Below are 22,848 nucleotides of genomic sequence, written 5' to 3'. Positions count from 1 at the left end.
TAAAAGGCTGTAACTTTCTTATACTTTGGCCTATCTGAATGATCTTTATACCGTTGGAATGGTCTCTTCTAGACCTTTCCAGTGACATCAAAATCAGGGCAATCCAATGAATTTGAAAATTTTAGTCACATACCTACGTTATGGTTTAACTATTGTGTACATTATGTACATGTACAATATTTATTAGAAATATTTAAATGTTCCTCACAGTTGGTTTCAATACTACAGTTAATACAAACAATAATGAAAGTTTAATTTGAACTAACTAAGATTTAATGGGGGGGGGCAAAGTTAAGGTGTAAAAATCTGAAGTCCTAAAGCTCATTGCAATAAAGATTACTTTGACAAATATAGTTATTTGATTTATATCGTTTTTAATATCGTTATCGTACAAAATGAAAAAACGATATCGCAATATGAAAATTCCCATATCGCCCAGCCCTACTCAAGGGTTAGCGTTGAACCGGAGCCAGGAGAGAGCGAATCCGCCCCACTAAGAGGACGGGCGGCGCCAGAAAGTTTCAAAACACCCGACTCCGACAACCCCGTTCGTAGATGGAGTAAAATACGTTCCCTGCCCAGTCTAGCATCACCAATGTCAACATGATAGTGCTCCGCTAGCATGAGCAGCTGTTTCTTAGAACGAACAAACATCCAGCCCCTGTTCCGAAGGGGGACTCAATGAAATCCTCAACGGCGTCCATCCATGTCCATAAAGTAGCCCAAACAAAACAATCGGGAGGTGCAAAACAGGGAGGTGTCCCCGCTAACTGCCTAGCCGCAATCTAGCTAACTCAACCCTAGTCTTCGGGAGGCGTAGCGGGGGGTACTTACGCACTAAAAATCCGATGGTTGTTTGAAAGCGACCCGACAAGCGGATCACCTCATCCAAACCACAGAAGTGCTCCCGAGCCGATGAAGGGGAAAGGAAAAAGGGAAGCTCTACCCGCCGTACCTCCACACTAAACCAAACACCAGCGGTGAGCCCCCTTCGGGAAACACCACTAAGCCTATCCGGGAACACCACCCCACCCACACGGCAGCAGCAGGAAAACAAAACAAACAACCGGCACGCCCCCCACCGAACAGACGACGCGGAAAGCCAAAAACCATACGAACGTGCGGACGAGCCCCCACTTTGTTACGGTTGGCTCCAAGCCGTAACAAAGAAAAGGGGAGACGACACCGGTTCCTTACGTTTAGAAACGTTTTATTCTATGTTCCAAACGCTCAGCGGAACAAAACCAGAGACATCCAGGAGGAGGAGGCGACGTCAAACAGCGGCAGCGGCAGCAGCAGCCGAAACCGGAAACAGGAAGCAGGGAGGCCAGCAGGAAACCGAGGAGCAGCGGCGGCGGAAACCCTGCGGGGTAAGAAGTTCCCAGGACGTCCAAAGGGTGCCGCTCTCGAGGAGTCACGGCGGGGCTTTTATTCTGTGTTTTGCAATTATGTGAAGCACTGCACCTGTGCCTGGAAGAACGAAAGAGAGGACAGACAAAGGAGCCAAACCCAGACGGCCCACGGCCGTAACAACAGTTACCCGCTTAAGCTTCCACATTGATTCCGCCCTTGCCTGCTGATCCCCACTTGACCTTCATGTCTTTCCTCTTCCAAGCTCCAAGGATCTGCTTGTGGGGAGACTGAAGAGCTCAGATAATGACCTTGTTGACAGACAAAACAAATCCTTTATTTTTTCTTTACTCCATTAATAATGATTGGGTCAAAATACTTTGAGGACTAAATCATTGAGAAAAGCTGGCCCAAGATACTGTTACAGTTAACCCTTTAAAGTCCCACTCTGAACATAGATAGATGGTTTTCAGGACATAGCTCACCTCTGAGTGGTGGGTAGACCTGTTGGTGTGGAGTGAGCCCGCCCCCACTTCCTGTCATTCATCCGTTTACAACATTGACATAGTATATAGAGAGATGGACAAAGTGCCTGTGACATTGTGAGGGTTCACAATTAGTCAGTGGATGAAGGGAGTTTTTCTTGCAAGAGATTTTATTGTTCTTTTTTGTGTTTTTTTGTTGTTGTAAAAATTGATTTAAAAAAAACAAACAAATAAATAAATAAAATAAAAACTGTGCAGTCTTTTCAAATACAAAAATAATTTTGGTCCAACTGTAAAAAATAACTAAATTAAACAAATATTTAAAAATATTAGTTTTATCAAATTACATTTTTAAGTTGGGTGAACCTCAAAATTTTAATTGATTGAAAGCTAATCATTTTAACTCTAAGAAATTACAGAGCTGCTGTTAATTGATCCAATGTTTCACTTTTTCAGTGTACTGAACTAACAAGTAAATTCCCCAATCACTTCAGCTGCATGGAATGACTGAGAAATGTCACCAGACCTCCATTAACATCATTTCTATTAAAAAGTTAAAGTGAAGGTCTAAAAATGTTTTGAGATTTGACAGTTTTTACTGCAAACAGACACAACAAAAGTTAAGACATATTTGTGATCTTAGAATAAATCAGTTTTTTAGACATTTTTTCAGATTTTATGACCACATCTTTGCTTTGTTAACTGATTCATACATTTTTATTTTGTCTCTTCTTGTTTGATCTTTTTGCTATAAAGCTAAAAAACTCTTTGATAATTTAAACCCCTAGTTGAGGTTTTTGGACATTTTCAGGTTCATTGAGGCATTACTGAGTATTATATGTATATATATTAGGGTTATACTAAAAAGCGGATATGTTGCCGCAGAAAACTATTTTAAAGGTAAATTATTTGAGCAGATTAAAATTGTAGAAAAGGCTCAAAAGGCTGCAGGCCATTGAAGGTTAAAGAAATGGTGTTAAAAGTCTAGAGACTGCAAAAGGCTACATAAAAAAGGAAAATGAAAAAGTATAAATAAAAGAAATATGTAGATCAAGCAAAGATTGAACTTTCTGATGTGAAACCTTCAAATCCTTTAAGTCTCATTTCACAATCTGACAGTACATGTGTACTAACCAGAGGCCAGCTTTTAATAAGGCCTATTTTTCTCCTGTAGGTAATGCTGGGTGAGTCCATATCAGAGCTCGCTTCAAAGCTTTCGCTTAAAACCATGATTAAGGAGGAACAGACTGTAACCGCTTTGCAGAGAGATTTTATATCTGAGGAGAAAAAAAAGAGATGATGATTTCATCCAGTAGACTGACAGAGCCCTCGATCCGTCCTCGCTTCCCTCCCACCTCTTCTCGGCTCCTCCCCCTCTGTTAGTCATTTTCCGTTGAGTTTGACCTGGAACAAGCCTGCAATTTCTTCCCCTCTTCCTGTGCGCTCGCACTCGTGTCTTATCTGGCTCCTATCATTTCCGCCTGTCAGATTTCATCCAGCGCCCGTGAGTTCGGTGAAGCCGGAGTCGTTCTTAAGCCTTGATGAGACTCGACACTCTTCAAGGTGATGCGTCCCTCTCCCAACTATGACTGCTCTTTCTCCGTCTGGAACAATGCAGTCTTACCGGATGTGGGGTTTAGGAGGAGCCAGCAGCGAACAGATGGAGCTGACAACATGAGGCCTAAACAGCAAACACAGCAACTCTGTCCCCCTCTCTGCTCGGAGATGGGGCGGCTCCACCAGCAGCCGTTCCCACGTTTCAGCGAGAACGCACAATGACGGTCTGGCTTTTGGCATTGAGAGTGCTTTATTCACTGGCTCTCAGACAACGAAAGCCCGCTCTGCCATTGTTCACATGCTCATCTATTAATGAAGAGCTGGAACGCAATCTGCTTTTTTTCCATTGAATCAAGCAAATGCAACAGTCTCTGTAATGAAGGGTTTTTGTGCCTTTGATTATTTTGTTTGAAAAATAACCCTGACAACTCAGATCTTTTTTTTCTAACATAATGAAGTTAGGAACAAGGAACAAATGTCTTTTCTAGATTCTCATTGCCTTCTTTGGACACTAGTTTACATCTTTAGACCCAGAAATGCTACGTTCACGACATCCACGTTGAACACAGATTCTTCTGTGCTTTCCTTTTAGCATATGATGTTTACTCTGGACTCTCTCTACCCAATACTAGTGCATGTACCTTCAGCTGAAAGAGGCTGGGTGCAAAATGTGGAAGTGGTGCAAATCTCACAAATCTCGCTCCAGGTTTTGTTCTTTCACAGCTCTGCTCCGATTTATGAAAGACTTGCTGTCACTTCATTCAAGTCCGGCACAAACCACAACTCTTGTTTTTTTTGCACAATTTTCAAATAGTTTTCTTGTTTGGAAAATGACAATGCATCAGTACCAAATCCAAGTCCCTGACTGGTCAAAGTTCAACCTCATTTCATTTTTGACACCTGTCAACAGCCATGCGTTCTGTACGTAAAGCCTGAAAAAATGTGCTAGCATAGCGGTCCGACAACAGCGTGAACACAGCATGCAGCACTTTGTTTGATGTGACAGTTTGAAAGGTAGAGGCACGCACACACACACACACACACACAGAAATAAAAAATATTGGTTGATTATATATATTGATATTGGTTGTAATAAGTCAATGTTGTGCATCACTAATTCTAATGCTAAACCAGTAAACTATACACTATTTTTGGTTGGAAACCAAAACAATCAGTTGTATTGAATGTGCTAACTCACTTCCTAGTAGGAACAAATACAGATCTTCTGTCTTTTCTTTAAGGTTTTACTGAAGAAGGAAAAATGATGGAATGATGGAATAAAATGGTCCTCTATGGAGTGGCATCAGTAAAGAAATATTCTTTCAATTTCCATATTCTCTCCCCTTTTTAACTTTCCTCTGTTTTTAGTCAATTTTCTTCTTCTAGACTTTCTTTATCTTCTAATTGAGTTTCTCTGATTCTGTTCGTCTTTTTCCTGTCATGTCCTCCTTCCTGCACTTTCAGAACTGAGGCAACAAAGTTCTTGTTTTTTCTTTGCATTTCCCTTTTCTTCACAGCATATGCATTGATACTTAAACTTCATTTGTTTTTTTTTTAATCTCTTCAAAGAATCTCCCTCTGCTTAACTTAAAGTAGATGGAATAGTCCATTGGTGCCGAGGGACGGGGAGGACAAGACACTTTCACATGAGCAATATCATTCCATCTCTGTGATTTGGGTTTATTATGACAAAGTTAAATAGAAGTAGGCAGGAAAAATATTTATATTTAGTGTTCATCTTGGCAGTCACCTACCTTTGCCTAATGCTAGTCCGCCCCTGGGTGTGGTTTGATATATAACTAAAAGTGTTGTTTCATTTATAGCTCAGTAGCAACTAAAAAAATACAAACTACACAAAAAATTTCACTTTGTTTTTTCATTACAAAGTACATGTATTGATTCCATCTGATCATGTTCAGCCCGGAGCGATCTAAAGATCTAAAGCACACAGGGTTGTGCAGGATTATTACTTGTATCAACAATGTTCCTGTTATGTAACCACGAAACAAAGTAATCACACAAATACATTTCATGTCAACATAGAATGAGAGCTTTTTCTGTGCTGCACACGAGGATGAAGGAAAGTTTTGCCTTGACCAAAATACACATATGACATATTGTCAAAATATCTGTCTATTTGAAAATCTACAAATTGGTCAAAGACCCATTCAATGAAAATTATGTGTTTTTGTGTTTTTTTAAATGTTCTTGTAGCATTTTTCTCATATTATTCTGCAAACTAAAGTAAAGATAAATGCAAAATCAATCAAGACATTACATGTTGCATGAGGTGCACATCACTAAATGCAAAAGCATGAAAAAAACATCCACCTCTTGTTTCTTTTTGTAAATATTTGCCTCTAAATGGCAGGATGATTGTATTTTTTTACATCCTAATTTTGATGTTTTTACTCCTCAGAGCAGGAAATCAAATTTTATTCTTTAGAAAATTCCTTGAGATTGTATTCCCATTTATAATGAATTCTCTGTCCAGTGAAAATCAAGAACTACCTGTAAGAGTGATTGATTTCATGTCAGTGAAATGTAAAAGCCTCAAAGCTCCCAATTAAAGTGTTTCCAAACCGTCATGCTCTCTCCTCCCCGGGGAGGAATTTAAGGGGGAAATCCAAACATCACTTTTTGCAGCAGTAAAGGACAGAATGGCTTTTTAAGGACCTGCTGAATCTCAGTTCTTGAGCTGGTGCTCCATGAAAGCATGCGGTTTGTCAATATCGTCCTCATCTCTGCGCACTAAATCACTGCTGAGCTGCCTGGCAGACACAGTCTCGTAGCTGCGTTTGACCCTGAGCCTCATCCTGTCTTTGCTCGGCCTACCTCTTCTGTCTTTCATTCATCACATCTGAATTTCAGGTTGTCAGTTTTTTTGGTGGAGTGGACCTCCATGACTCTCAGTGATGCTGCAGAGGGACATGTTTGCATTCGATGCTGCAAACTGCAGCTTAAACGGAGGCTTTAACACAAAATCTTTAACATACTGTAACTTTTCAGCCGATGAGCCACTTTTCTCAGAATCTACTGGAATGATCGTGTTAAAAATTCAAAAATTACAGTAAATCAAAGAACATAAATACTGGAACTTCAGTTAAAGGGTTAATCCCATATAACCATTCATATCCTATTTAATACACATTTCTAAGATCACAATAATGATTCTAACTTTCCAGAAAAAACAACAGTTTATTACTTGGTTCATGTTTTCTGCCTTGTAGTTAATCATCATTCCACTAAGGCACATGTCAAGGTCAATAGGTCAATTCTATCTGGTCCTCCAGATTATTTTATTTTATTGTTATTAACTTTATATGACCCGATGTTATCTTGCTCTCATTTCTAACTTGCATAACTTTGACAGAATAGATTATTTAAGGCTGTTTTGGAGTTTAGCTAATATTTCAGCTACATGCTAGCAGTTTTGGCTAATTTAGGCTTTTCAATTTAAGTCCTTTTTTTGGCTGTTTTGGAGTTAGGCTAATATTTACACACTAGCTGATTTGGTTAATGTAGGCTTTTTTGGGGTATTTTGAAGTTTAGCTAATATTTTTTCAGCTACATGCTAGCTTTTTTGGCTAACTTGAGTTCTTTTTTTTTTGTTTTTTAGGCTAATTTGGCATTTAGAAAATATTTTAACTGGCTATCGGCTTCAGCGTTTTCAGCTATTAGCTTTGGTGATTTCAGCTATCAACTTGAGCATTTTCAGCTATCAGCTTCAGTGTTTTCAGCTATCAACTTCAGCATTTTCAGCTATCAGCTTCATTGTTTTCAGCTATCAACTTCAGCATTTTCAGCCATCAGCACTAGCATCTTCAGTGGCCAAATTCAGCTTATAGCATTCACACTAGCATCATTGCAGGTAATTTTATATATCTAGTTCATAATTATGCTAAAAAGTTATGGTTTTAAAGTTGAGTGTTAAATAAATGTTTATCCTGTCGACGTAAGGTGTGATTTGGATTTTGGCCCTTTGTGTGTTGCAGTTTTACATACTTGCACAAGGGGCAGTAGAAGGGCTTTTCCCGCTCATTTCTAAATGGCTGCTTCCATGAAATCTGAAAAACACTTTATAGTTTTTCACATGAGGACAAGAAACAGTCCATCAGAGTGAAAAAAAAGAAACCCAGTGCACGGCTAGTGCTAAACATCACCCTGGAGATAAGGGAGGAATCGCAAATCTGCTTCCAAAAGAAACGGAACCAAAACCGAGGAACTGGAAGCTCTTCTTTGGTGCACGGCCTCCAGCCCCCAAAAGCCCCAGAGTTTATCAACATGTCTGACATACCATCACCACAACCCCCCCAAACACATCTGTCCACTCATCCACTATTGTTTCACGCTGATTGAACGGCTTAATTAATTTTTCAATCAGGAATGAAGAATTAAGGGTTCATGCAATGTTGACGGCAAGAGTGCTGCTCGCAGTCAGAGACCGTTTTTTTTCATCGCTGCATCGCTGTTCCTTCTCTTACATGCCTTCATCTTTGATATCACCCCAGCGTGTTCACTCGCATGTAAATCAAAGGCTCATTTAACTGAGCGGGGGTGGGCTGGGTGGGGTGGAGGGGAGGATGATTGCTGAAGAAAAAAAAATGATGATAGATGGCAAAACATCCAGCCGCTTCTCTCTTTGTCTCTGGGGGGACATGCATCTCACTCGTCTCCGAGAGGCTGGGAAGGGGAGGATTTAGGAGTAAAGAAATGAGTTTGAATTGAAAAATAAAAGTATGTTTTTGCACTTTAAGAAAAAATATCAATATACAATAACGTTTTATTTGATTATAGTTTATGGACATGGAGACGCAATGAATTAAATAAAGAACATTTTGAAGATATCTGATGGAAATTCTCAAAATTACAAAGTAGCCAAAAAAAAGAAAAATTAAACCATAAAACAGCAAAAACTAATCAATACAGTAAAGGTTCCATGTATTAGAAATAAGCATTCATGAAATCGCAGAGACTTATTGCTTTACCTCACCCGGTGTAAATAAAAAATGTTTTTGTAAAGTTTTTGAAAAAACCCACTATTCTCATAAGCAAAACATTTGGAAAAACAATTGTTTTAACTATATATACATTTATGGACACAAACATACAATGATTTCCAGAGGTGGGGACTCGAGTCACATGACTTGGACTCAAGTCAGACTCTTATCATGAATTTGACAACTTTAGACCTGACTTGGACTTTCAAATCTCTGATTCGTGACCTGACTCTGACTTAAGGTCAAAGACTTGGGACTTGACTGCTTTTGACTTAGAACTTGACTCTGACTTGAGGACAAAAACTTGGGACTTGAAGACTTTTGACTTGACTCAGACTTGAGGACAAAGACTTGGGACTTGAATCTGACTTGAGGACAAAGACTTGGGACTTGACTGCTTTCGACTTGGGACTTGACTCGGACTTACAAAACAATGACTTGGTCCTACCTCTGCTAATTTCTATTTAAAACAACATGTAGCAAAGCCATATGAATACTAACAATTAATTGGTAATATTTTCAAATAACTATAAATAATTACATTTATCTGAAAAACAATTACCAAACAAAAACATCTAATATTTATTAGTTTACTTCACTAAATATATATAAATGCTGAATCATTTTCTGTTTGCTTGCACATTTCCAGCTTAAATAGTGATGCTCAATCCGATCCTCTCCCAATAAAAACCTGCGAAGTTTTAGAAAGCTGCACATCAAGGTTATTTACCTATGAGGCCAAAGCCGTACACATGTTTTGGTTTGTGTTGCATAAGCTGCTTTAGCCCTGGGCCCCACACTCTCCTGAGTGCAGAAACGACCGCTTCTGGCTGTACACCTTCACAGTTCAACCAGGATCTGCTCTTCCCTCCGAGGAAACACAGCTGCAGCAACTTCATGGAATATTCATGCTGCAGGTCCATCATAATCATCCTCCCAAACTGCAGTGTGCGCATGTTGTATTAGGATTCAGACACATGTAGACATGTGTGTTTCCATTAAGTAAAAAAAAAATTAGGTTCTGACTGGGTAAGGGAAAAATTGTTTCTCACCCTTTTATAAAGCTCCTCAACCACAGGCCTAGGAGGGTCCTACACTGTATCTTTGTTGTTTGTAGCACTGTTCTTTTCTGGACGGAGATGTCTGAGGTCTCCTCTAGTTTGGGGGTGACTGCTCAAGTGCTCCTATCACCACGTCACCACTGTCACCTTCCAAGCTTTTACAATTTCTTCTCTGAAAATATTATATTACCAAAACTATTTCCTCATCCATCAAATGATCAGAATTGGGTGTCCTAATCACCCAGACTGTTATACAAACATTTGTGAAAGAATGTTCCGCTCTCAGGAGCTTACTATATTCCAGCATGGAACTGTCATAGGAAGCCACCTGTGCAACAAATCCAGTTGTGAAATGTCCTGAATATGCCACAGTCAACTGTCAGCTCTATTGTAACAACATGGAAGAGTTTGGGAACAACAGCAGCTCAGCCACCAAGTGGTAGGCCACGTAAACTGATGGAGAGAGGTCAGGGGTTGCTGAAGGTCATAGTGCAAAGAGGTCACCGACTTTCTGCACAATCAATTGTTACAGAGCTCCAACCTTCATGTAACCTTCAGATAAACCCAAGTACAGTACACAGAGCGTTTCATGGAATGGTTTTCCATGTCCGAGCAGCTGCATCAAGCCACACATCACTAATTGCAATGACTCTAGAGCAGTAGAGATGCCTTCTCTGGAGGGAGGAGTCATGCTTTTCCATCTGGAAATCTGATGGACCAGTCTGGGTTTGGAGGTTGCAGGAGAAAGGGACATTTCATACTGCATTGGTGGAGGAGGAATGATGGTGTGGGCTGTTTTTAGGCCCCTTAATTCCATGCTCTTGTGGGATCAGTTTGGAGCGCCCCCTTCTTCTTCCAACATGATTGTGCACAACTGCATAAAGCAAGGTCCATAAGGACAGAGTCTGGTGTGGATGAACTGGACTGACCAGCACAGAGTCCTGACTTGAACCCCATGGAACACCTTTGGGATGAATTAGAGGACCGGGCCTTCTCCTCCAACATCAGTGTGTGACCTGACCACTGCACGTTGGTCCAAAATCCCTGTAAACACACTCCCCAACCTTTTGGACAGCCTTCCCAGAAGAGTTGAAGATGGAATAGCTGCAATAGGTAGACCCACATCATATTACTGTTAGGAATGGGACGGTACCTCTGAGTCAAGGCAGGAGAGCCAATACTTTTGGTGATATAGTGTATTTCTCCAGTTCCTCTTGTTATTTTGTCTTGATGTTACCATTGCTTGGTATTGCCACATCCACCACTACAATGTCTGGATGGTTCTCCATTACCATCCTGTCCGTCTGTATCTGGAAGTCCATCAGGATCTTTCTTTTCTCATTCTCTACCACTCTCTGAGGTGTTTCCCATTTTGACTTTGGGGTTTCCAGTCCATATTCTGTACACACGTTTCTGTATATTATTCCAGATACTTGGCTGTGGTGCTCAATGTATGCTTTCCCAGCCAGCATCTTACACCCTGCAGTGCTAGATTGTTTCAGGCGCCTCTTTGTTCAACCTACACCTTGGGTCTTGTCTTGTGTGGTAGTTGTTCCTGTTCTACTAGGCCTGTAGGCCAAGCTTCTCTAGCCATTGGTAGGACTTCTTGATATCAGGCACTTCAGTTATGGTCCAGTGGTACATCCTATGTAGGAGCTTGTCCCCCCGCAATAATATGTCCTTGTGCTTGATGTATTCATGGACGTTTTATCCTGGGTAGTGGCTCTCACACTAACTAGTCCTTAGTCTCCTTCTTTACAGTTAGGGTGCTGGATTTGGGATGGAAACCTCCATGTATGGTGAGAAGCTTGTGTCTTTCAACATCTGTAGTCAGCATCTCTTCCTTTGGCTTCTGTACGGCTATATATATATATAAATTGTTATGGCTGTGAAATGTTTTTAGGTAAAGAGGGCAAAATTACAATCAATTGTCCTCCCTCTCTCTCTCTCTCTCTCTCCTTTTCTCGTTGGAGCTGTTACAGATGTTATTTTAAGTAGCATGTTGCAGGAACCTGGAGTGAAACACTTGCAAAATGACTGAAAATTAAGTGTACAAGATTAGCTACCAGAATCCAATCTGCTCTCGGCTCGAGTGATATTGTAAAGTTGACGAAGCCTGGGAATTGGTGACAGTCCAATTAAGAGCATTTGCATATCGGGAGGCTTGAATTATTGTCAGCCACTGGGGCATAAAATGGAGGTGGAACTCAAAAGGAGATAGTAGTGATCTTTAGTCCGTAGAGAAACGTGTTTAGAGTCTCCTGGGTTAAAAAAAACATGCTTCTTGCAACACAAAGCTGTCTTACTTTCTTTATTTTTGCAATTGTATATTTTTCAATTAAAAGGCGAAAGATCAGCACAAAATGTATCAATTTGACTCAAACATTTCAGTGCCACGCTTCATCTTTGTGGTATTTTGAATGAGATAAAACCACACGTTGAAGATGCTTATTTTTGTTGAGAAGCCAGATAGATTAAGAAGGGTTAAAACAAAAATATGTTTTCAAAAGTGCTTTTTTATTCTTTCACTGTGCCTATACTTGCCTGTGACTATGTTTTGTGCCACTGACTCTAAAGCCAACAAAAGATTCAGCCTGAGTAAAAGCTTCTTATCAGCGTGATGCATGCAAGAATACCTGCAGGCTGTATTCACAGACCATTGAAGACTTTCTTTCTGTCTGTTTTTGTTTTGTTTGCCTCTGTTTGCATTAAAATTCACCGTTTATCTTTTGAATAAAGGATTCCAACTAAGCTTTATAATTTAGAACCCCATTTTGACTTCCTCTATAGCATTAGGAATGTTCACATTCTCTGTTGTAGCACCACTCTCTTAGTAATGAACATTTCTACCTGAAATAAGGCCTAGTTGCACATAAAAGTCTCAGTGCAGATGGAACCACATTGACTTCCACTGTCAGCTATTTATGTCCACTGTGACTCATGGGTTGCTTCGACTTGCATCATCAAAGGTGAAGAAAAGTCCAAGGTGAAGAGACCTCACACACTTCAATCCATAGATAGATGTTCACTTTCCTCCTGTTCATTATATCAGCAAGTCTGTCATTTTTTTCTAACAAATACTGTTGGTCTGAGGTTTATACTCAGAATCCGGTAAAGATTTTTAATGCTGCAAATCCCTTGAATCTTAGTGTTTCAAGAAGCATTTATTAAAAGTTCCAACTCCTTAGAAATCTAAGAAATGTCAGTATTTGTACTGGCTGTTTTGTATCTGGTATATTACATAAAAGATTCAGAAATATAAAACTTGTGGCAGGAAAGTCCTCTAAGTCAAACCAGGTAACCCTTGTGCTATCCTAGACACGTTTACTTTATAAGTGGGGTCATCTGGACCCCACAAGACAGCGCACTGAACTGGTTTTTCAAGGATTTGTTATCTTCACTGGTGTCCATGGCAGACATAAAATCCTGTCCATCTTTGTCATCGGAGGAATCACACATCAATTTAAAGGTGGGGCCATCTGGACACCATAAAAGAGCACAAGGATTAAGAGAAAATTATAAACAAAACGATGCATCCTATCCATCAATTGTCTTTCACTCATCTTGGGTGGGTCATAGGGACAGTAGTCTAAGGAAAGATGGCCAGACCTCCTTCTTCCCAATCATTTTCTTTGGCTCTTCTGTGGAAATCCCAAAACATTCCCGGGCTAGCCAAGAGACAGAGTCTCTCTAGTGGGTCCTGGGTCTTGCCATTGACTGCATAAGTAGGAACTGGACATAACAAGTGTTGAGGTCCCAAGCAGTGGCTCTATTCTAAGCTCTCTCCAGCTCCTCACCCTATCTCTAAGGAGAGCCTAGCCACCTTGCTTAAATTGCAGCTTAAATCCAGAACCTTTTTTTTTATTATTATTTTTATTTTTATTTTTTTTATCATGACCCAGAGCTCATGACCACAGATCAGGGTTGAATCGACCGGTTAATAGAGAGTGTCACTTTCTGACTCCACTCCCTTTTAACTTGAACACAACGGCACCAACAACTACATTACAATAGATGCTGTACCAAACAAAAGACCCCAAGGTAATTAACCCTTTAACACCAGAGCTGTACCTCCAGTACTGAAGTTCTTAGAATTACCGTAACTCTTTGACCGTTTCTGTGGTGTAGTCTAATTCTGACTATGGATCTGCATATGCTATAATAAATTCAGAAATAGTGTTATGTCTCCTTAAATAGTCAGGTAATCTATTAATACTTAATGATTTTTAATTACTAGTAGCTATGTTGGCACGATATAAATCTCTGATTAGAAGTTTTGAACAGGAAAATGATAATTCATGTAAAGGAAATGGTATGGTCGAGCTGGGGTGGGACTACATAAGTTTGTTTCCGCCCACTCCGTTTCAAACAGTCTATAATTTGATGTCCAGTTATCCTATGTCTGATATATCTTTGTACGGATGTAAACCTCTGTTGACTGTATTGGACATGTATTATAGATGTTTTGATTGCTTCAAATACACTATTTCAAATCAAATCAATTCTATCCGACTCTGACACAGAGAAGACCGGCTTTGCGCTGATGTAGTAGTAGTAAATACAGTAGTAAAGTGTTTAGCAAATACACATAAACTAACTGATTTTGATGCACAGGAAAGGAGCTTTGCTTTCTCATATCTCGAATCTGTTGAAATCTCGTAATTACATAAACATACAAAGAGTTGCGGTAGCTCAGAGTTTATTTCTTGTCGGAGAGGACAGCTTTGGTGTGAAAGGGTTAAGCTCCACCCCAAACAACAATCGAGATGGAAGATTGATCTAGAATATTAGGAAAAAATAAGAAATAGCTTCAACAACCAAAAAAATCATATCTAACTTAAAAAAATCAATAAAAGAAAAGCAGAGGAACCACTTTGGGTGTTCTGACCCTCCTTCAGCTGTAATGAGCTCATGCTCAGTCGGACATGGATGGAACTGCCAGATTCTGATACAAGCAGTATTGAGAAATTGTGAAAAACTCTTGGACTGAAAGTTATATAATTCTAAAACTAAACCCCGCAGGCTTTGGAAAAAAAGAAACCACAATATTCAGTATTTTTTCATGCGGAAAAGGAAGTAGCATCTCGAGTTAACACCTTGTGTTGTTTTTTTTTTTTTTTGCAGTGACCTTTCCATTCACAATATCCTATTTTATGCAAAAATGAACCATTAGGGAGATTTCCTCCATTTGAAAACATTTAGATTGCTTTTTTCCAATAAAACTAATGTTGTTTTTTCTTTTAAGGTCAGTCCGAAGCCTTTTTGCTTGGACTTTTATCACAAAACAGAGGCTCATGAATATCGCTCCAACCCTCGGCGTTTCTGCTGATTTCAAAGAAGTCCCATTTTTATTGAGTCTGTCGGCTGTTGTTAAACCTGCCTGATCTGGTGCAAAAATTCCAGAATTTATTAACAGTCTGCAACCCAGTCATTTAACAGATTCTAGGTTAATTTAATGAAATGGCAATTAAAATTAAAAAACTTAATGGCAGATTTACGTTAAAGAAATTAGCAACCAGATTTTACACAATCTAAGACATACCCCTTTTTTTTTTAAGCTACAGTGAACCTCATAATGTAGATTATATATGGATCAATTCTGTTTGTGCTGATGTTGAAATTATTTTGGGTTCTGTCAAAATGTCTGTCTAGTATTTTTATGAGCTGAGAACAAATTATGGGGTTAAGCAAATACCAACAAGCTTGGGAGCCAACAGTATTGTGAGTATGCTAACATTGCTAACATATATTGGATTGGGTTTTTTTCCGTATTACTAACATTTTGAATTGTCACAATAATGGTTGTTTTAGAGATATTAGTCTTTTTTCTGTGTTGCTTTCAAAGGTGGTGTTACTTTGAATACAGCATTGCTAACATAGTGATGCTGGACTGTGGTGTTTTTACATATTGCTAACAAGTTTGGGAGTTCCAGGTATTGTGAAAACCCTAGCAAAGATAATATGTAGTGGTATTGGATTGTGTTTTTTAAGGTGTTACCAACAAGTTTGATAGTTAGTAAAGTCACAGTTAGGTTTGTTTTAGTGGTATGAGTTTGTTTTTATGCATGTTGCAAATAAATTTGGGAGTTACCAATATTGTGAATAACGCTTCAAATGTGGCTAATGTGTAGTGAGTTTTAGAGTGAACGCAGTTAATTAAGTCTGACTGACAGACTTCTCACTGACCCTTTTGTTTCACTTAATGCTCCTTATAGTTTGGTGTGTCTTATATAATACATCTGACATATGTTCAAAAGTTGATTATTTATTGATGATGCGCCTTATAGTGCAGAAAATACAATGACTAAAGCAAAAATAAACAAAACTGGAGGTTGATGAGTACTCTGCCAAGTTCTTTGCAGTGATAATGGGACTTTATGGAGAGACACTTGCCTCTCCTTGGAGCTTTCTGCAGCTCTAAAAGCACTATTTTTGAACACTCTGGTTGATCACATTACGCTTAATTAAATTTTGGCAGATTGTTTGCTTTTTGAAAAAAAAGCCCATTAAACTCGAAGCACTCGTCACATTTATCATGTTTCATGTCTTTCCTTCCTGCTTTACTCCTTGTCTGTTTCTGTTTGTGTCAAGAGGATGAAGATAAACACTCAAGCCTGTCTTTCCCTCACCTGAACACTTTACCTGTTTTCCAGCTTCTTATGGCTCCCATTGGTTTGTCATTTCAATTACGTTCGACAGCTCCCGGAAAGGCGTCCTCGGCTGAGAGGATTTCTCCCAGTCTGTGCTGGAGTGCATTAAAAATAAAAAAAAATCAAGCAAAGGAATGAGGCATCAAAACGATGGCAGAGGTGGAGCACAACACTCAGCTGTCAGCCGAGGCAGCACTGTAATAAACTACATTAATGCTGATGGGCAGGGTTGCGCTGCACGGCGGACACATATGGAATTAGGATTGCTTTCATCTTCATAGGCAGTAAAGCATGTGCGGCTCCACCTGCTTTTAGCTTTCTCCGATCTTCTCCCAGAAACCCCTGCGGCCCCGCACAGGGGCACGGGAAGAGACTGTCTGAACAGATAGGGAGGGACACAAATTGTTGTCCGCCTGGGTGTAGTTAGAAAGTGATTCATTACTCATGCATTCAGTTTACTGGCCTAAAGGGAGTGAAAGCAGGATATCACCTCTGATGGGCCACAAGGCACAGCTCTGAAATGAGCCATCCCTTTTATTTGGGGAGAGCTAAGAGCTATAGAGGAGGATCCGGGCCGTAAAAGCCTGTGATTAAATGCACAAGATCAAATCCTCGGTTACTTGGTGATTGCGTTTCAAGAGCTGGCCACACACTTAATGAAAAGAAAAAGTAGCCTTTAATGGTCAGAAGCTAAAACAAGTTGCTATAAATACTTAACTGTTTACCTTTAATCTCTATGTGTATTTAGGAACCAACAAACGAGACGATCCTTGCCACCATAATGACCTTTTAAAAACTCATAAAGTTCAGTGATTTGTACTATAAGATCAAATAAAAACCTGCAAACTGCAACACTTAAAAAAGACCCTTTCCATGCTTGTCTTTTAATAAACACTGATTTCTGTTAGGGCTTGGTATTGATAATAATTTCCAGAAATGATTTGATTGGATTCACAAGAGCATGGATCGATTCAATTCTGATTTTTTTCTCTATTCTTTTTAATGTATTAGTGAAAAAATGAGATTGTTAATATCATCCAGCGTTACATGGATTCTCTAAAGGAGAAGTTCTAACTAAAATGTTCAGATCATTATAAACATTGTTCTGCCTCTCCTGGGGGATGTTTAAGTTTGGCCACTAGATTGCGATTGCTCTACAGCATTAAACCTTATTACAGAAGAAGAAGCAAAGTATGAGAAAAAACTAGACTATGCTTTAGAACACAAATGTTTACTTTAAAAAATATTTCCTCAAAAGAGTTTCAAAAATTCCTATCTGTGAGTTTATAAAGGTGTTCATTTAGTCAACAATGTATGTTTAGGTTGATCGAGCGTTAGCATTAGCCGTCCTATGGGAAATCCTATTAAACGTTAGCATCAAGCTAGCGGACTTTAGTTGTGTGTGCTAGATCGATCTATGTTTATACGAATCGATTATTGATCTCTTAAGCTTAAATCAATTCAAATCAATTAATCAAGTTTATTAACCCAGCTGTAATTTCTATGCAGTTGCTTTGAAAAAAAAAACCGATGCAATTCCTGACAGAATAGAACAAAACAAACTTTTCATGGAACAGTGATTCGTCACTACAACACTTTTCACTATCTCACTGTTTTGCAGATTCTTTCAGTGCAATTTTGCATGTTTTTTTAATTTTTTTTATTAATGGTGCACATTGTCCCACATTTCCCTCATTTAGCTTGCCAAGTACAAATAAATCTTCGATTGGGAGCAGCTCTTTGCTTTTATTCTTTAATCATAGCTTTTTTTTCTTCAAAGGTTTGAACTTTGCAAGTTTAAACAAGTGTGAAAATCATAGACCATAGAAAACAATGGACAAAGCAAGGTGTTGACGTCACCCACTGAAAATTCCATAGCTCTTGCAAAGGCAGGCCAAATCGGATATGTGTGCGTAACAGGAGCAGCCTATTATGGGCGAGATGTACATTTGCTGCGTGTGGTTTAACTGTGCCCCAGGCTAAATTTAGTGGTTGTAATAAGAGGTATTTGTTGTTTTACAGGGTATTTGTAAAAATAGGAATGCTTTTAATAGGAATATTTTTTTGATGGTTTCAAATTGTATTTATCCTTGTTTGCCTTTATTATGCTGCAGGGATCAGACACAGTTATGAGCAACAGTAAACAGGAGCTACGTCAGAAAATAGCACAACAGTTATTCGTTTTTCTTTATTGTCAGACATGTTGAAATTGTCTGACTTTATTTCTGTTGTGACTTTGTGAACATGGAAATGTAAGGAACTTTAACTGGGCAGAAAGGATCTTGGTGGGTCTATTTGTCGACCTGTGGATGCATCAGAATGGAGCGCAGCAGGAAGCTTGTGGCCTGCTACAAGCTTGTCCAGATGGCATTTTTCATCTGCTCCTGATTCACAAAAAAATGAGTAAAGAAATATTCAGAAAAGCAATAATAAGCTGATTTTTTTGTTCCCCATCATCAGAAAAATAGCACATGCCTAAGTTTAAAACATCTAAATCATGATTTTCGTTGGAGTCTTTAAAGATATTCTAATTTTACTTGTAGCTGCATTTTATTGGTATAAAACGTAATATATTTAATCCATCAGAAAGCAAACATGACTAGTCAGCAAACATAAAACAACTGTGTTCCCATTAAAAACCACTCGAATAGTTTTATAAGCTTGTTTAGGAGATAAAGACACTAGATGCAGGTTTTTTTTCGTAAACGTAGGAGTTTTGTCTTTGACTGTTTTTAATTGGAAAATCCTCATATTTATAAGACATCTGAATAGAGTCCCAGTTATTTGTTAATGCGGCTAACTGAAGCCATGGCAACTAAAATAAATATTGGCTGAGACCTTCATAATGTCATTTATTGTTTATTGGAATAAAAAAAAAAAAAAAAACGGTTGAATCTCCTCATTATTCATTTCAGGTCTGTCTCCACAAAACTCATTAGTGCATTTTACCAACACTATGACAGCCACATTCACAGTATTTCATTTTATTCCAGCTGCAGTGTTGTTGAGCGTGAAGGTAAAAGAGCAGTGGTTGAGTTGTCATTGGGGGGTTTGGAACCCTGGTCTTTTGTGGGTCTTGGTTCTTAAACGTCTCTGTTGGGAGTCAGAGAATCTTAGCGCAGCAGCATTTTTCTATCCTCATCCAGGGCATTTTATTTCAGCTTACCCTAGTCCTGACTATCACTCATTCAAGACCCAATAACCTGACACACACACCTTTGCCAGCCACCAAAAGGGATTCATTAGCAATAATTTATGTTCCTGTGGGAGTTTGTGTTAATTATAGTGAGCGGATCAATACATTGTAGCAGTCTCCAAAGCATGTTTGCATCTTCCTTTGTGTTCATGTGAGCATCTGTGTGGAAAGCCCTCGGAGATAAGAACAGTCTTTGCACCTCCATGATGGATGGTGTGAGAGTTTAAGCTATCAGCAGTGTTTTACAGGCTGTGAGTGGTTGGTCGTTTTTTTTTTTTTCCTGCTTTCTTCTGAGCTGACCTGGTGACAGACAGCCTGGAGCTAAGCAAGCAGCCAGCCGCCCTGGACACAGCTGGACGGAGACAGGTCGAGAGGCAGCGCCTTTATAGTGTTAATGATAAAGCTGGGTTTCATCCGCACGCCGTATAGATGGTCGAGACACGAATGCCACTGAGGAGTGAAAGGCTGAAAAACAGCTTTTAGCATGGGTGTCGCTCGAATTTGAGGAAAAAAGCCTAGTTTCCACTGAGCAGTCCAGTACGGTACGGTCCGGTTCGATCCCGTATTTTGAGCATTTCCATTGTAAAATGGACCCATCAAACAGTTCCGACCCGTACCTCTTGAGGGCCTCATCGGTTGTAGGTCGATAGAAAAATAGAACAGGACGGTTGGTGCAGAGTTGCTGTTACCACACGCTGAGTGGCAAACAGGGATGACGACATTAGAAAGTAGCGCTATGCTAGTGTTTTTACAACCTGAAGTCAGTATTCATCTTAGCTGTCCACGATCTATTTTCAAACAGTATTACATTTTTGTTTACATGATGTACCAAAAGTAAAGCAAGAAAAAGACGAGCTGCTGCATGACCTCCAATGTTGTTGCTTTTCTAGTCGTCGCACTACAGTGACACGCTAGCGGTCTACACCACACAAACAAACCGCTCAGTGGAAGCGAGGCTGAACTGAGTGGAAGCGCTCGCCAGAATTAACTGGACCGTACAGTACCACTTCTTACTGTACCAGACCGCTCAGTAGAAACTAGGCTAAAGTAGCTTAAATTTTTTCACGAATGAAACAAGTTTATTTTAAAAATCGTGGCAATAACCAACAAACAGCTGTTTTAAAGGCCCATTTATAAGGTCAACGACAATAAAAGTCGATTTAGGGTTTGGTTACCCTTTAAGAAGACTGTTCCAGGGCTCATGCATTAAAAATATAATGTATCATTTCTGCATTAACAAAGGCTCAAGTGACTGTACAACTTGAACATTGTTTCTGTAACTTTTCAAGTTTATCTGGCAAACTATATAAATTTGACATATGCAGGACGCAATCTACAAAAAGTCAATTGAAAACAAAAGCATCTGAAAAATCAATAAGAATATTTGAACATCTTAGAAACAAATAGGAAGTTAAGCAGGAATGGTGGTTAAAGACCCATTATGATGACTTTGTGTTTAATTAACATGTTCTTGTAGCATTTTTCAGATGATGGGTGATGCATATATTAAGGAAATTAGTTCTGATGCTGCATTTCTGGGAATTTCCTAATTCAAATTGTTGAGATCCAGGAGCCAAAGAAAAAATTTGCTCCCTGCTCCACTCCATTCTGATGCATCCATCTGCTGACAAAAATAGATCCATGAACGTCTTTCTTTTCCTCGTCTGAGCAGGAATCTGGAATCTTAACTGTATGGCTGGATAGAAATGATATTGCTCATCATTTTATATAGCAGAATACCTAGATACTACATCTATATGCACACTATAATAAATCTGTTCAGGATAACATGATGCCCTTAAAAATGCATTTGCATGCATTGCAGCAACTGGAGAATCCCTGTTCACATATTTATAAACACATTTACATACAGAATCAGTGGTAGATTAGGTAGAATGTTGGACAGACAAAGCATGTCAATAGACTTTTTCATGAGACCATATAAATTATGTACACTGCTATTGAAATGATCTGTACTAAATATGAATACAGTTATCTTAACTGGTTAAAATTATTCATATTATAGTATAAAGAATAACATTTTTTATTGTATTCTTATTTATCTTTTGTGTATTTTATTGTTGACAGCTTTTTGTAATTTCATGCTGTTTTTAGTTTTGTTCTTCATTTGCCCAGCTTTAAACTTTTTTTCTGTCTTTCTTTAGCTGTGAAGCACTTTGCTACCCTGAAGGAGTTACAATGTATTAAATAAATAAAGGTTTATTCATTCATTCTGCAAATATAATCAATAGACCTCAACTTTACGCTTTTTTGTGAGCCTTTTGAGACAACTGCTGTTGTGAACTAGATAAATGAATAGATATATATATATATTTAAAACTTAATATATAGATATATATAACTTATTTCAAGGTCAGTTTTTTATGTTAAGATATGTTTTTTTTTATTGTTTATCTGCCATTTACAAATGCATTTTTACTGCGGACATGGCTTTTTAGCATCCAGTTTATGACCTGTCATTCTCAAAGACGTATGGAGAAAGTTAGACGTTTGTAGAGGAAAACATAAAAAAAAAAAAAGTGGAGTAAAGAAATTAAAATGATGAATATTCATTTTTACTTACATTCGGTATTTCAAGTTGGGGGGAGGGGTAAAAGGTAGGCTGGAGGTTCGCTGTATTGGTGGATTCAGCGTATTCGCGGAGGTCTCCGGTCCTCAGCCCCCGGGATTAAGGAGGGAATACTTCATTTTTATCTCTACAGTCTGTTTAGATACAAAATATGATCACATTTGTCAATAGTTGCGTTTTATTGTGAAAAATTGGTTCTATTTTGAAAATTGACCGGATTTTCTTGTGTGTCTTGGCATAACTCCCTGGCTCGTGGCTCGTGCTAAAAATAGACCAGATGTGAAACAATTGGCGCACCTTGCGAGTCGGCCGCGGAGGACCGCGTAGCTTTGGGTCTGGTGTGAACTACACTGTAGGTTAACAAGGGGGCCAAATGGAAGCGGCCCCCATTCCGTGCCACCCCGAGTGTGGTGTAAACCAGGCGTAAGTTGTGGGTTTTTTTCCTAGTTTGGCCAGGGTTGGGACTTTTACTCATGTGCGACTTATTTGTGATCTTTTTAGATAAAGTGCAACAACCACTAGAGAGGGCTGTAGGTTCATGTAACAGTATTTGCTACTGACATCACTGCAGAAGAAGAAATGCCGTTCAGTCCTAGGAGGTTTGGTGGAGATGTTCAGATTCAAAGGATGAAGAATTCAATGGATAATGATTTAAAGTGATTTCGCAAGTTCAGTTAACTTGTTTACATTTAAGCTGTGGTTATCTGAATAATTGTTCATATGTTGCTAATATATTAGATTTATCCTGTTTTTCATGACACTAAATTCTGTAGTGAGAATATATTCAGTCTGTTGTTAATAACTTTTTTGCTATTACAATTTTTCTTTTTTAGATGAAATATTCGTTCTTGTTTCTACATTTTGTTAGATACATTTCTCTCAAAGTGCAACTTTTTAATTTTTTTTGTTCTTTATTATACATTGTTTTTACAGCAGTGACATATGTACTCCGGAGCGGA

The 22,848-nt window shown here is 38.9% G+C and overlaps 1 protein-coding gene across 1 annotated transcript in view; it reads left to right on the top strand.

Moving 5' to 3' along the window:
• Positions 1 to 22,848, top strand: part of LOC112136445 (calsyntenin-2) — a 425,180-nt gene that overhangs the window by 191,011 nt on the left and 211,321 nt on the right. The gene's annotated exons all lie outside the window — the stretch shown is intronic.

Source organism: Oryzias melastigma, linkage group LG13, assembly GCF_002922805.2.
Source record: "Oryzias melastigma strain HK-1 linkage group LG13, ASM292280v2, whole genome shotgun sequence".
NCBI lineage: Eukaryota > Metazoa > Chordata > Actinopteri > Beloniformes > Adrianichthyidae > Oryzias > Oryzias melastigma.
Note: the sequence above shows the minus strand (reverse complement) of the source record. Positions and strands in the feature narration are given on the sequence as shown.